Below are 12,288 nucleotides of genomic sequence, written 5' to 3' on the forward strand. Positions count from 1 at the left end.
CCTGCACCAAAACCTGCAAACTTCCATTCGGGTTAAGCACAGCATCGTGATGTGAGCAGGGACTTTGCACATATTCCATTTCTCCCTGCAATTCCCGGGCTACCTCCGTCATCTCTTCAATTTCAATGCCCACTTCCGCTTTTTCTGTACTCACCTCGACGACCGTTGGCTTTAATAAAATTCCCTCTACCTCATCGGTCACCGGCTTGTCCAAGCCCCGGGTCGCGATTTCTACCCCCGTCATTGTACCCGTGCTTTCCTCCGCTTCGCTCAACCAGCGCTTTTCGACTCGCGTTACCTCCTCGTGCACCCCTGGGACCCTTTCGCCCAACTTGCGGTCTCTGTCCCTCTGCTCCATTCTCTCCATATCGGCCTTCACTCCGTTCGTTATTTCTTCAATTTGGTTTCCCAATCGCTCACCCATTTGTTCCATAAGGGCCCTCATTTGCAGGAGGAAAAGGTTCGAATCCACCAGGGGCGCTGTCACGGTCGCGGGCGCGGTGACCAGCGAGGCGCCATTTTGCGCGTCTACTACCCTCGCTGCTTCGCTCTCCTCGCGTCCCTCAATTTGGTCCTGGACCGACCCTGCCTCACTCTCCCCTACCGGACCCCAGCTGTCTTGATCCGCCATAGCGCGACTTTCAAAATTCGGGTTTTTATTTTCGTAAAACAAATTCAAATTTCGCCGTTATAATTTCGAGCGCGGGAAATTCTACCTCCCCAACACCAATTGTTACCCTAGTGGTACAATTGGTGTTCCAAAATTTGGGCCTAATAAATTTAGTCCCGGGTCCGAATTCCACTCCTCGACACCAATTGTTACAGACACAACTTTGATGTTATGGTGGGCCGAGCGGAATGGCTGCCGTGTCCGCACAAGTTACCCGATTATGCTCGAACGTTGACTAAGTCGCACTATGCTAAATCAATGATGGAAAAGGACACAACGGCTGAGATTAAAATGACACGACACCAAGGGTTCAGTTCTCAAGACCTCCGGAGGAGGTTATATTAGGGCGGAAGGTTAGATTACAACTACAAGAGGGACAGCATAGAAAGGCAGGCACTTAGACACACTTATCTTATTCCCGACAGACCACAGATAAACAGGACAAAAACTGACTCACACGGGGATTGATGGCAAGGAAAGCGGGTAGTCGATGGCTCAAGGTGCACTCTTGGCTCAGGGCAGAATCGACCCGGTCCGGTCCAATGAGGCGGGGAGGTCGCTCTCAGCGCTGGAAGGTCGCGACTTGTCTTCTTCAGTCGGGGGCGCATCTCTCGTCACGTCCGGTAAGTCGCCGCGTATATCCGGCGGGGAGTGACACGCCCTCGGCTAGTTAGCTCCGCCCCAGATGGAATCGGTCCGCCCTTCTTATTGGGTGCGGGGGGGGGTTACCGGCTCCGCCCTTGATGAGGGGCCGACAGGCAGCCCCTTCTTGGTAACCCCGTCGGCGCACATGGGTAATGGCGGCTAACCGAGCCGGAGTGAGGACGCACACTCCCCGCACGCCGCGCCGTGCCCCTCTGTTGTTGTAGTTGTTGTTGTAATTGTTGTTGTAGTTGTAGTTGTTGTTGTTGTTGTTGTTGTAGTTGTTGTTTCATGGGGAAGATGGGAGGAGGTAAGGGGAGGTCCTAAACTCACTACTGGTGCCATACAATCACATTCTGGTGCAACGAAGAGTCATAATTAATGGAAACGAGTCCTTAACTGACATAGACTAAGAATAACTAGCAAGATGTCCGAAAGTTGTCTACGTGAGATGCGGTGGACCTGGGCACGACATTTAATGGGGGACAAAGGGGAAGGTCGGTTCTACAGAGTGTTATTTACAGGCAATGGGACTAGGGAATGGGGGATTGGGGATAGTTGGAGAGTATTGGGGAAATAGGGGAGTATTTACAAGCGGATATTGAGGCCAAGTCCCATATCCGCAACAATATTATTTGCTACGTGATGCGATGGACTAACTAAGGTGCAAACAATTAACAGCCAATTAAGGGGAAATGTACACGGGGGTTATTAGGGATTTTAATACTAAATTTGATAAAGTGAAGGTTCTAAAAACCGTAACAATATATATTGTTATGAATTTGGTAATGCAACATCTAGAGCTAGGTAGATCTGAATAGGTAGGTATTCGGCTGTCGTGACAGGGACTCTACATGTAATAAGTTCTTGATGTTTAGGCGTTTGTCGGGGTGAGATGTATGATTGTGGATCTACCTGGAGGTCCGAGTGTTAAATAGTGAGGGATTAAAGGTAACGCCCCTGTGAGTCTCACCTAGTAATCAAACCTTTGTCCTTTATGGCACTGCAAACCACATAAACATTAGTTAGGTCCTTAGCGCAACATTAAATAATCCCCCTTTCCCTGACAAGGACTTCGTATTAAATTGACAGGAAACCAGGTCAAAAACACCGCCATGATTGGCCGCCACCGTGTACACCTCCAAAGGCCTACAAACCTGGCCGGCACGTGTTATGCCAGGACCGCAGGGTCGCGTAACGGGGGAGATGTCAGGAGTCGCGGGAGGCTTTGATTGGCTGAGGAGTGCGCAATGTGACGTCATCGGCCACCAATATAGGCGACGGTCGGACGCCATTTCGACACACACGGACACACACGTCGATGAGCGACCAAGTCGGAAGTTCGCCAGTTGAGTTGAGTTCGTGGCAGGCACTGGCAGACGCAGGCAGGCACCAGAGAGTTGAGCGGTGGTGGAGAGTTGGAGAGGACACGCCATTCCAGTCGCAGCTCGAGTGCAGTTCGGGTTGTAGGGAGTCGCAGGAGACACACGAGAGCACACCCAGTTGGCACTGAGCAGTTCGTTGGCACTTGGCTGCCAGCACTCCCGCGTCGAGTCGAGTGGAGTTGAAAGGAGTCCTTCCTGTCCCTGGTCAAGTGGAGCCGCTGGCCTGCGTCGGACGCGTGGTGCTTGGAGCGAGGGGCCTCGTGGTGTGCGATCGGGCCGGAAGGAGCGGTGCTGGACACCAACAATACAAGACGACAAAGACAGATAAGCCCGATCTCCGCGTATATTTTGAACGACGGGACGTGTTATTTTCGTGATTAATCTCCCTCGTTTGTGTTTGCTGTCAGTCGTGTGGGGACGTCCCGATTTAGGTTTATTAGAATTATTAGATTTACCGGCGGGCTTTTTCACTGGCTTTACTTTTCCTAATAAACCCTTATATTACTTTTTGTACATAATATCTGAACGCAGTTTTCCTGGGTGTTTGATTTTAATAGATAAGGTTGCGGAGCCTTCGCTGCGTCCGGCCATTCCGCGCGTTGGTGTTGAACTTGAGTCCGCCATTGAGTGTTCGCCTCGGGAGTTAAAGTCTCGCAAATCGGTCATCCGTAACTGTGGTGTTAACCACGGTTACGCGACAAGTGGTGTCAGGAGTGTAGGATTTGAACCCGTCGGACAAATTTTTTTGTCCGCGGCGAGACATCGACACGGTCGGGCGTACATTGCGTCCGACGTTCGAACGCAAAATTTGTATAGGCGAGGCGGAGAAATTTAATAATCAATTGGGCATACGGAGCGCGATATCGCGTCTTCGTCAAATTTAAATTGTGTTACTGGAATTATTAAAATAAATACGCGCGCGGGAAACAATCTTCCGGAAAGCGGATGTCGGAAATTGACGAGATGGAAGTACGCAGCGAGGCCTCCGTCAGCGTCGGGAGTGAGCCGGAAATGGGGGATAAGGAGGATAGCGTTGGAACTTTCCCCGCCGCTGGGACGGCCCCGATAGATCTCCAGACCATAGTAAATTTAATAAATGCTCAGAGGGCCGAGGATGAGCGAATCTTTGCAGTAATTCGGGGAGACATGAAGGCCCACTATGAACGACTGAATGAGCGATTGGGAAAATATATGGGAGACATGACACCACAGGGTGAGCGAAACCTGACAGAAATTCGGGGAATAAATGATAAAATTGAATCTGAAGAGGGGGAAGCTAGATTGGGAACAGGAGAGAGTACGGCCCATGCAGATGTGCATGTTGCTCACGAGCAGGGAATTGCACAGGGAATGGCAAAATTGGGAATTGCACCGGGGATGGCAATTGAAGTAAATAGGGAGACTGCAGGTGCAGAGGTGGATGGGGAATGTCCACAGGTGGATGGGGAATGTGTACAGGTAGATGGGGAATGCCTGCAGGTAAACGTGGAGTGTCCACAGGTGAGCAGGGAGTGTCCACAGGTGAGCGGGGAAGGAAATTTGGAATGTGAGAGTTGTAATGGGGAATGTTTCCCACATTCTGGCCTGGTTGTTTATCGGGACCGTGTGGATGTCACAACACCCCAACCGGGGGATGAATTTGGAATTGTGCAGCACCAGGGCGGTGGTGCGGAGCAAGAGGGGGTAGAGTTTTTGGGGGTCCATGCGATAGAGCCGGACCGGGTATTTATTGGGGATATTGATCAAAGCCTGGCGGGGCCAGGAATGATTTCTAATGATGAGGATGAGTTGATCCAGCGGCTGGAGACCTGTGACAGTCCCATGGAGGTAGAGCTTGTTCAGGCCCAAAGGAGTCTGGGGGAAGAGGTGAGTTGGTCCGAGGAGGTGGTTGGAATGACCGAGGGGACGCTCACTGTACACTGCTATTTGGAAACAGAGGCTCCAAAATTGGACAACCAGTTGGGGGAGTGTGTTGGCTCCGGGCTGGATTTGGATCTTGGAGGATCGGGAGATAGAGCTTCTGGAGATTTGGTCCCTGTAGGGAATTTGGATCAACTGCAGGGAGGGGCAGAACAACCGGTGGTAGAGGTTGTTCCCTGCAGCTGCGGGTTGGCAATGGGAATGAAAATTTGTAAAATAAAATGTAAAATAAAATTACAATGGGAAATTGATTTGGAGCAGCCATGGTGGGGATTGGTCCCCGGGCTGCGGGATTTGGACATGGAGAGGTCATGGGTGATGGCCTCGGGCAAAAGTTGCCCCTTTCAAAATTTGGGTATGCCGGCCAGCTGGGGGGCTGTGATGGCGAGATTTGGACGTGGGGTCCAGCCTTGGGTGTCGAGGTACGACCTGGGTCCCACGGGGGGTCTGGTGGAGTGTGGCGTCCCTTGTCCATCGGGGCGCCGTCCGAGCTGGTGGCTCGGGCCGGCAGGGTCACCGGACCCTGGTGGGGGTTAAGACCTCCAGGGAGGTCCGAGGTGGTTTCTCAAGCCTGGGATGGCAAATATTGAGGACCACTAGGGGGAGGTGTTGTGGGTCGCGCTTTGGTGGTGGCACCGCAGATGGCCAGCTTGGGCCTGATGTAGTGATCACCCGGGCATGCGACCTGACACCCTCTCCCTGAGACTCTGGGACAACCAGCATGTGGTGACCTGGCATGGTGGTTGGTCTATGGACGCGGGTCAAACCGAATGGACAGGGATGGAGATAGCCTGCCGGACAACCAGTGGGGCATCTGTGGAACGTGATGGTGTGAGTGACCTTCCACAGATGCTCCGTTATGATTTATGGACTCTCGGGTTTGGAAGAGAGCCATGGGGATGTGAATCGGGAGATGTGTAACGACGAGCCGAGCATATGGGCCATGCTCGGCTGGCATGTGTATGGCAAAGCATCCTTCTTTGGTGAGGTGAGTGAAATGTGACAAATGGTTGGCATGGGTAATCTGTGGGTTAGATGCAAATTTAAGGGTGGATTGTGAAATGCCATGGTGGACACTGTATAGTGACGCCATTATTGATCCAGGTGTGTAGACCAAAGTGTTGGAGGCTGTGATTAAATTAATAGGGTAGCAAGACACAGCTTTCAACTGGTTGCGGGGGCAACTGTGCTGATATTTGGGACGCGGGATGATGGGGATGTAGTTGTGTAGCCTGAGGGTCAACGTGGTGCTGTGCGTGTCCGAGGTGTGTGGACCATGTCTTCTGGGTGAGTCTCCTGGTGGAGCATGGCTGTTGACTGGACCTTGGTGTGGTCAAGTGTGGGTGAGCACTGGGGGGGCTGCAGTTCTGTAGTCGGACTGGGGGATGATGGGGAGGTGCAGGGGACGTGGCTGTAGGGATGCCACGCACTGCGACCGTGCCCCCCAGGGCCGAGGTTGTGTGTGCGGTAGTGTGTGTTGTGGCAGCAAGTGCTCACCACATTGGCCAGCTGGGGCTGCTGCAGCTGTGTTCCTCGCAGGGGGGCCGAAGGATGGATGGTGGGTCGCACCCTTATGGACACTCATGGGCCATGTTGGCGTTTTGACTGCTCACCTTGTCCCGGTGACCCTTGCACGGTAGAGGTGCAGAGCTGTCGTGGCCATAGGTAGTTGTGTAGTGATGATCACCGTTGGATGCGGAGCCACATACCTGCCAGTGTAGTGGGGACAAAAGAGAAATTTGGAAGTATTTGGTAGGCCCAATGTGAAATTTTGGGATTGTGAAGGGTGGATGACACTCTTGAACCTGACCAACCTGCAACTACCTGCACTTGAGGTGAGTGTTTTGAGGAGTACTGTCCCAGGCTTCAGGATTTGCTTTGGGAAATTGGGGACATGTAATTTGGAGTTGGGAGGCGGGTGAGAGTGATGACATGGCCGGTGAGGGGATGGAATGGGAGCCACAGGGTCTTGTGGGTGGCGTATGTTTTTGTGTTGTGGTTAGGTGTTTTGGTTAGGTGTTTTGATGTGGTCGTGAGAGTGGAACCTGGAGAGTGAGTGATGATTATTGGAGATAATGAGGGGCGATAAATTGTGCTTTTTGGAAATGTGCTAATGGAAATGTGTAAGGATTCAATGATTCGAACTGTGAATGGGATTTCACATTGGCAGGCCATGGCAAGCCTTGTAACACCTTTTACACCATCTATGAATTGTACTGAATTGTGCTGAGTTGTGTGGAGAATTGAATGGCAGCGGGGGAGGAAGTGTGTTTTGGGGACCATGGGTGGGGAAGGTGTGTGTGTCCGCAGGTACAGAGCAAGCTCTGAGGAGCGATGCCTGCGGGCCCCCCTCTGCGGCAATTACCCCTGGCAGCCGGTGGTAACTGGAAATTGGAGCTCGTCGGTGGAGGGTCTGGTTGGGCGCCGCGGGGTGAGGAAGTCCCCCGGTGACCCGTGTTGCTGCGCGAAAGCAGGAGGCAAAGGAGCCTGGTGTGTGTGGAGACCCTCACCGGCGAGGTAACGGCGGAAAGGGGCTGTTGGGCTGTCACGGGGCCAAGAGGTAAAGGGGGGGGGGGCAATGAATTTGTAAGTCGGTTGACTTGTTTTTGGGACTGCGGGCACCACAGCCTGATGCGCCCCCACCATCTTTTTGTGCGGTACCTCCCCGCTGCCTAGTTGAGGAATGCACACACACGTGAATGACATCAATGCCATGGTCCTGCAGGGGGTGTATTGGGAATAAGTGCTTTGTTGATTTTTGAAATGCCTTGATGACCTATGGAATGAGAATGAGTGGTTAAGGGGTCTGTGTTGCATGAATGTGGGCGAAATCCACCGAGCCGTGTCACTCACCTGTAACATCTGGACAGGGCCCGTGGAAATTTAGGGGGGATGCATTGGGGATGGCCCCGCAGGTAAGGTTGAGTCTTGTGGCATCCACCGGGGGACGCGGTCTGTAGACCGGGGTATGTACAAAGGTTAGAGTTTTGAGTTTTGGAAAGATGGTTAAGTTTTGTGGTTAAGTTAGTGTTGTGTGTTGTTGTTTCCTCCCTCCACAGGAACAACGAAGAAGATGTACATACTTGCATGATGGTTAAGGGGTTCAGCATGTTAAGGAAGTGTAGGTAGGTAGTCCGACTCACTTCCCACAGCCCTTCCTGATTTATTTCGTAGGTTAATTAAGTGTGTGACAGTAAGTGTTAAGGCTGGAATGGTAGCCCTGCGGTGAACCTTGCAGGAGCTACGGTTCCAGGGGGGGGGCTGTGTTATGAATTTGGTAATGCAACATCTAGAGCTAGGTAGATCTGAATAGGTAGGTATTCGGCTGTCGTGACAGGGACTCTACATGTAATAAGTTCTTGATGTTTAGGCGTTTGTCGGGGTAAGATGTATGATTGTGGATCTACCTGGAGGTCCGAGTGTTAAATAGTGAGGGATTAAAGGTAACGCCCCTGTGAGTCTCACCTAGTAATCAAACCTTTGTCCTTTATGGCACTGCAAACCACATAAACATTAGTTAGGTCCTTAGCGCAACATTAAATAATCCCCCTTTCCCTGACAAGGACTTCGTATTAAATTGACAGGAAACCAGGTCAAAAACACCGCCATGATTGGCCGCCACCGTGTACACCTCCAAAGGCCTACAAACCTGGCCGGCACGTGTTATGCCAGGACCGCAGGGTCGCGTAACGGGGGAGATGTCAGGAGTCGCGGGAGGCTTTGATTGGCTGAGGAGTGCGCAATGTGACGTCATCGGCCACCAATATAGGCGACGGTCGGACGCCATTTCGACACACACGGACACACACGTCGATGAGCGACCAAGTCGGAAGTTCGCCAGTTGAGTTGAGTTCGTGGCAGGCACTGGCAGACGCAGGCAGGCACCAGAGAGTTGAGCGGTGGTGGAGAGTTGGAGAGGACACGCCATTCCAGTCGCAGCTCGAGTGCAGTTCGGGTTGTAGGGAGTCGCAGGAGACACACGAGAGCACACCCAGTTGGCACTGAGCAGTTCGTTGGCACTTGGCTGCCAGCACTCCCGCGTCGAGTCGAGTGGAGTTGAAAGGAGTCCTTCCTGTCCCTGGTCAAGTGGAGCCGCTGGCCTGCGTCGGACGCGTGGTGCTTGGAGCGAGGGGCCTCGTGGTGTGCGATCGGGCCGGAAGGAGCGGTGCTGGACACCAACAATACAAGACGACAAAGACAGATAAGCCCGATCTCCGCGTATATTTTGAACGACGGGACGTGTTATTTTCGTGATTAATCTCCCTCGTTTGTGTTTGCTGTCAGTCGTGTGGGGACGTCCCGATTTAGGTTTATTAGAATTATTAGATTTACCGGCGGGCTTTTTCACTGGCTTTACTTTTCCTAATAAACCCTTATATTACTTTTTGTACATAATATCTGAACGCAGTTTTCCTGGGTGTTTGATTTTAATAGATAAGGTTGCGGAGCCTTCGCTGCGTCCGGCCATTCCGCGCGTTGGTGTTGAACTTGAGTCCGCCATTGAGTGTTCGCCTCGGGAGTTAAAGTCTCGCAAATCGGTCATCCGTAACTGTGGTGTTAACCACGGTTACGCGACAATATATATATGTATATATATATATATATATATATATATATATATATATATATATATATATATATATATATATATATATATATATATATATATATGTATATATACATATACATATATATATTGTTGTGGATTTGAGAATTGTTGTGTTTTTTTTGTATTGTTATAAGAGTAATGAATTGTTGTAAAATATCACCCTCCGTGTTATGTGTAAAGGTCAAAGGTCATCCCTTAGTTAGGCCATATACAATCACGTAGCAAATCATAGATCTCCCTGTTCAGTCGTTATCTCCTTATTATGTGTATTAGTGTAAGGCTCTGTTCCCACTAGTTGACACTGCATTGCACCAAATGAAATAAGGTAGAATCCCCTTTCAATTGCCACCAAAACGCAATTGCCGGCAGCGTTCGCTGCCCTTTGGCTGGGGCTCGCTCAAATCGCCCCAAAACCTCCATTACGCACATGGTTAAGCTGGAGAAGGAGGATGAGCCATCGGATCATGGGCGTGGCACCACCTTGTCATCAAAGGTGGAGCCAGCGAGCCCCCACCAGCCAACCAGGGCTGATGAGATACCATCACGGGCATGGCGCGCATTGATCTTGAAGCGCGTTATATAAGCGCCCACGCAAGCCTTTTCGCGGCAGATGCGTGACCCAGCTGAGTTTTGCACGAGAGAGATTTCTGCAGAGAGCCGCTTCAACCAGCCCCGTTTCAACCAGCCGCATGAAGCCCTGACAGGGCAGCGAGTGACCCTGCCGGTGTGCGGTGTAAAGCCGAATACGAGGAACTGCCAGCTCTTCGCTTCCCGCCCGGAGCGGACCCACTTGCTGTGCCTTGTGGTCCCACCTTCGCATCCTTCCCGCCATTCCTGCCTGAGAATTCCCCATTCGTGTGAGTCTGTCTTTGTTTGTTCTGTCCTGGGTTTGTAAGTAAGACTGCCATAGGTAAGCTAGCGTTGCACTGTGCCCTTCTCGTCCGTCCCTCTTTCTGCAATTATTTTATTATTCTTCCTTCTTCCTTGGTTTCTTTGATTGTGTAAATAGTAGTTCGTAAATAAATCATATTTGTATTTCCCACCTCTGTTCTGCTTCTTCTTCACACCCGTGTCACTTTAGGGATTTCCCAATTGAATACCTGTGGCACGATTTGGCCAACGTTCAAGAATCGGGTCTAGTCCTTGTTAATCGTTCGTGCCGTGGTTGCGAAAACCGCTCGGCAATTAACATCTGTCCGCGGTACGAACGGGGCTGCGCACCTGCCTTTCCGGAGGTAGCTGTGTAGCGTCAGGGGTGGCTATGTGTCACTTCCAACTTCGAACTTCACTTCGAACGGTTGTAGATGTATGAGTAGTGGTGGTAGCTGAAATATTAATACACCATTGGAGAGGTAATTCAATTACCTTTTAAATGATATATAAATTGTAATGATCAGATTGTTGATACTGACATACTAGCCAAAAAAGTAACCATACCCCCTTAAATTAAATATTCAAAAATCGCAAAATGTCGTCTCGGGGGTACCTATGAAAATAGGGTGATAACATAAAGTCCATCGCTACATTTTGCTTGTTAACATCTTTTTTTTCATCAAGGAGACCCTAATGGACAAAAAAATAACCAGTGGGTGAGGAATCTGGGGGTCTATCCAGCCCATGGACTATTGGTGCTAAACTTCAACGTTGTTGGTAACTTCTTACAACTGATATTATCATTCCGTTATCATGTAGTTTCCGTCCACATGATGACCCAACAATGTTTATTTCCCAAAATGCATCGTGCATACATGTCACGTGCTATTACTACTTGTCAGTTATTCTTCATTTCGAACGGTAAACGGTGTAATAATGCCACCTCGTGTTCATGTTGAACAGTGCTGATTATAATCAGCTGTGCAGTTACTGCCGGTGTCGCGAAATAAATCCGCCCCCGTATAAACTCTCCCCCCGGCGAATCTGTACCGGTATAAACTCGCCCCCCGGCAGATACGATTGTCGCCCCCATCAGAATAGAATCGCCCCCCATTCTCGTTTACATTTCCATTAAATAAAACATATTTGCTGAGCATTTTCTTAACAAATATGGTCTTGGCGTTTCAATACGCGCATTATTTATCGTATTCTCACAATTGATATAATATACAGAAAGCAGATAAGGCATTGCGTGATTTTTGAATACTAGGGCGTGCCCGTACGTGGGTGCAAAAAAATATGCGTGCAAACAACAACAACAAAAAAAAACTTTGAAACCACGTGGCAGTAACGACCACAGAACCCCCCCCCCCCCCCCCCTCTATTTACATGAAATGGTTTGGTCCATTCGCAAAGCCAAAGCGAACGGCTTGCGAGTACGGTAGAACCCCCCCCCCCCCCCCTCTATTTACATGAAATGGTTTGGTCCATTCGCAAAGCCAAAGCGAACGGCTTGCGAGTACGGTGACCATACCTTGGGAACCACTTGTCCGATTAATTTCAAACCTTGAAAAGGCACATCCTCGGGTCCCCAGCAATATACCTGGCAAGTTTCAAGTATATCGGACCCGTGGTTGTCGAGAAACAGCGGTCACAGACAAACACACACACACACACACACAGACACACAGAGATTACTGGAATTATAGATAGACAGACTGGAATCATGACAATGACCCTAAACATACCAGTAAATCCACCAAGGAATGGCTGAAAATAAAGAAATGGAGGGTTATGCAATGGCCAAGTCAAAGCCCGGATCTAAATCCCATCGAGATGTGGGGGGATTTGAAACGAGCTGTGCATGCAAGAAACCCCTCAAACATCGCACAGCTGAAAGAATTCTGCATGGAGGAGTGGGCAAAAATTTCTCCCAGTCGATGTCAGAGACTGGTAGATAGTTATAAGAAACGCCTACTTGAGGTTGTTTCTGCCAAAGGGGGCAACACCACCTATTGGAGCCAAGGGTGTACTTACTTTTTCCACATGCGAAATTTGCATTTATGTTTATTTAAATTATACAATGGACTACAAAATGTAAATGTTTCATGATATTTGTTATATTATATCACCTTTATCTATCAATATTGTTGAAATGAAGATCAAATAGCTGTATGTTGAAATATGTT

This window comes from Myxine glutinosa, chromosome 6 (assembly GCF_964187855.1).
Source record: "Myxine glutinosa chromosome 6, kmMyxGlut1.1, whole genome shotgun sequence".
NCBI classification, from domain to species: Eukaryota; Metazoa; Chordata; class Myxini; order Myxiniformes; family Myxinidae; genus Myxine; species Myxine glutinosa.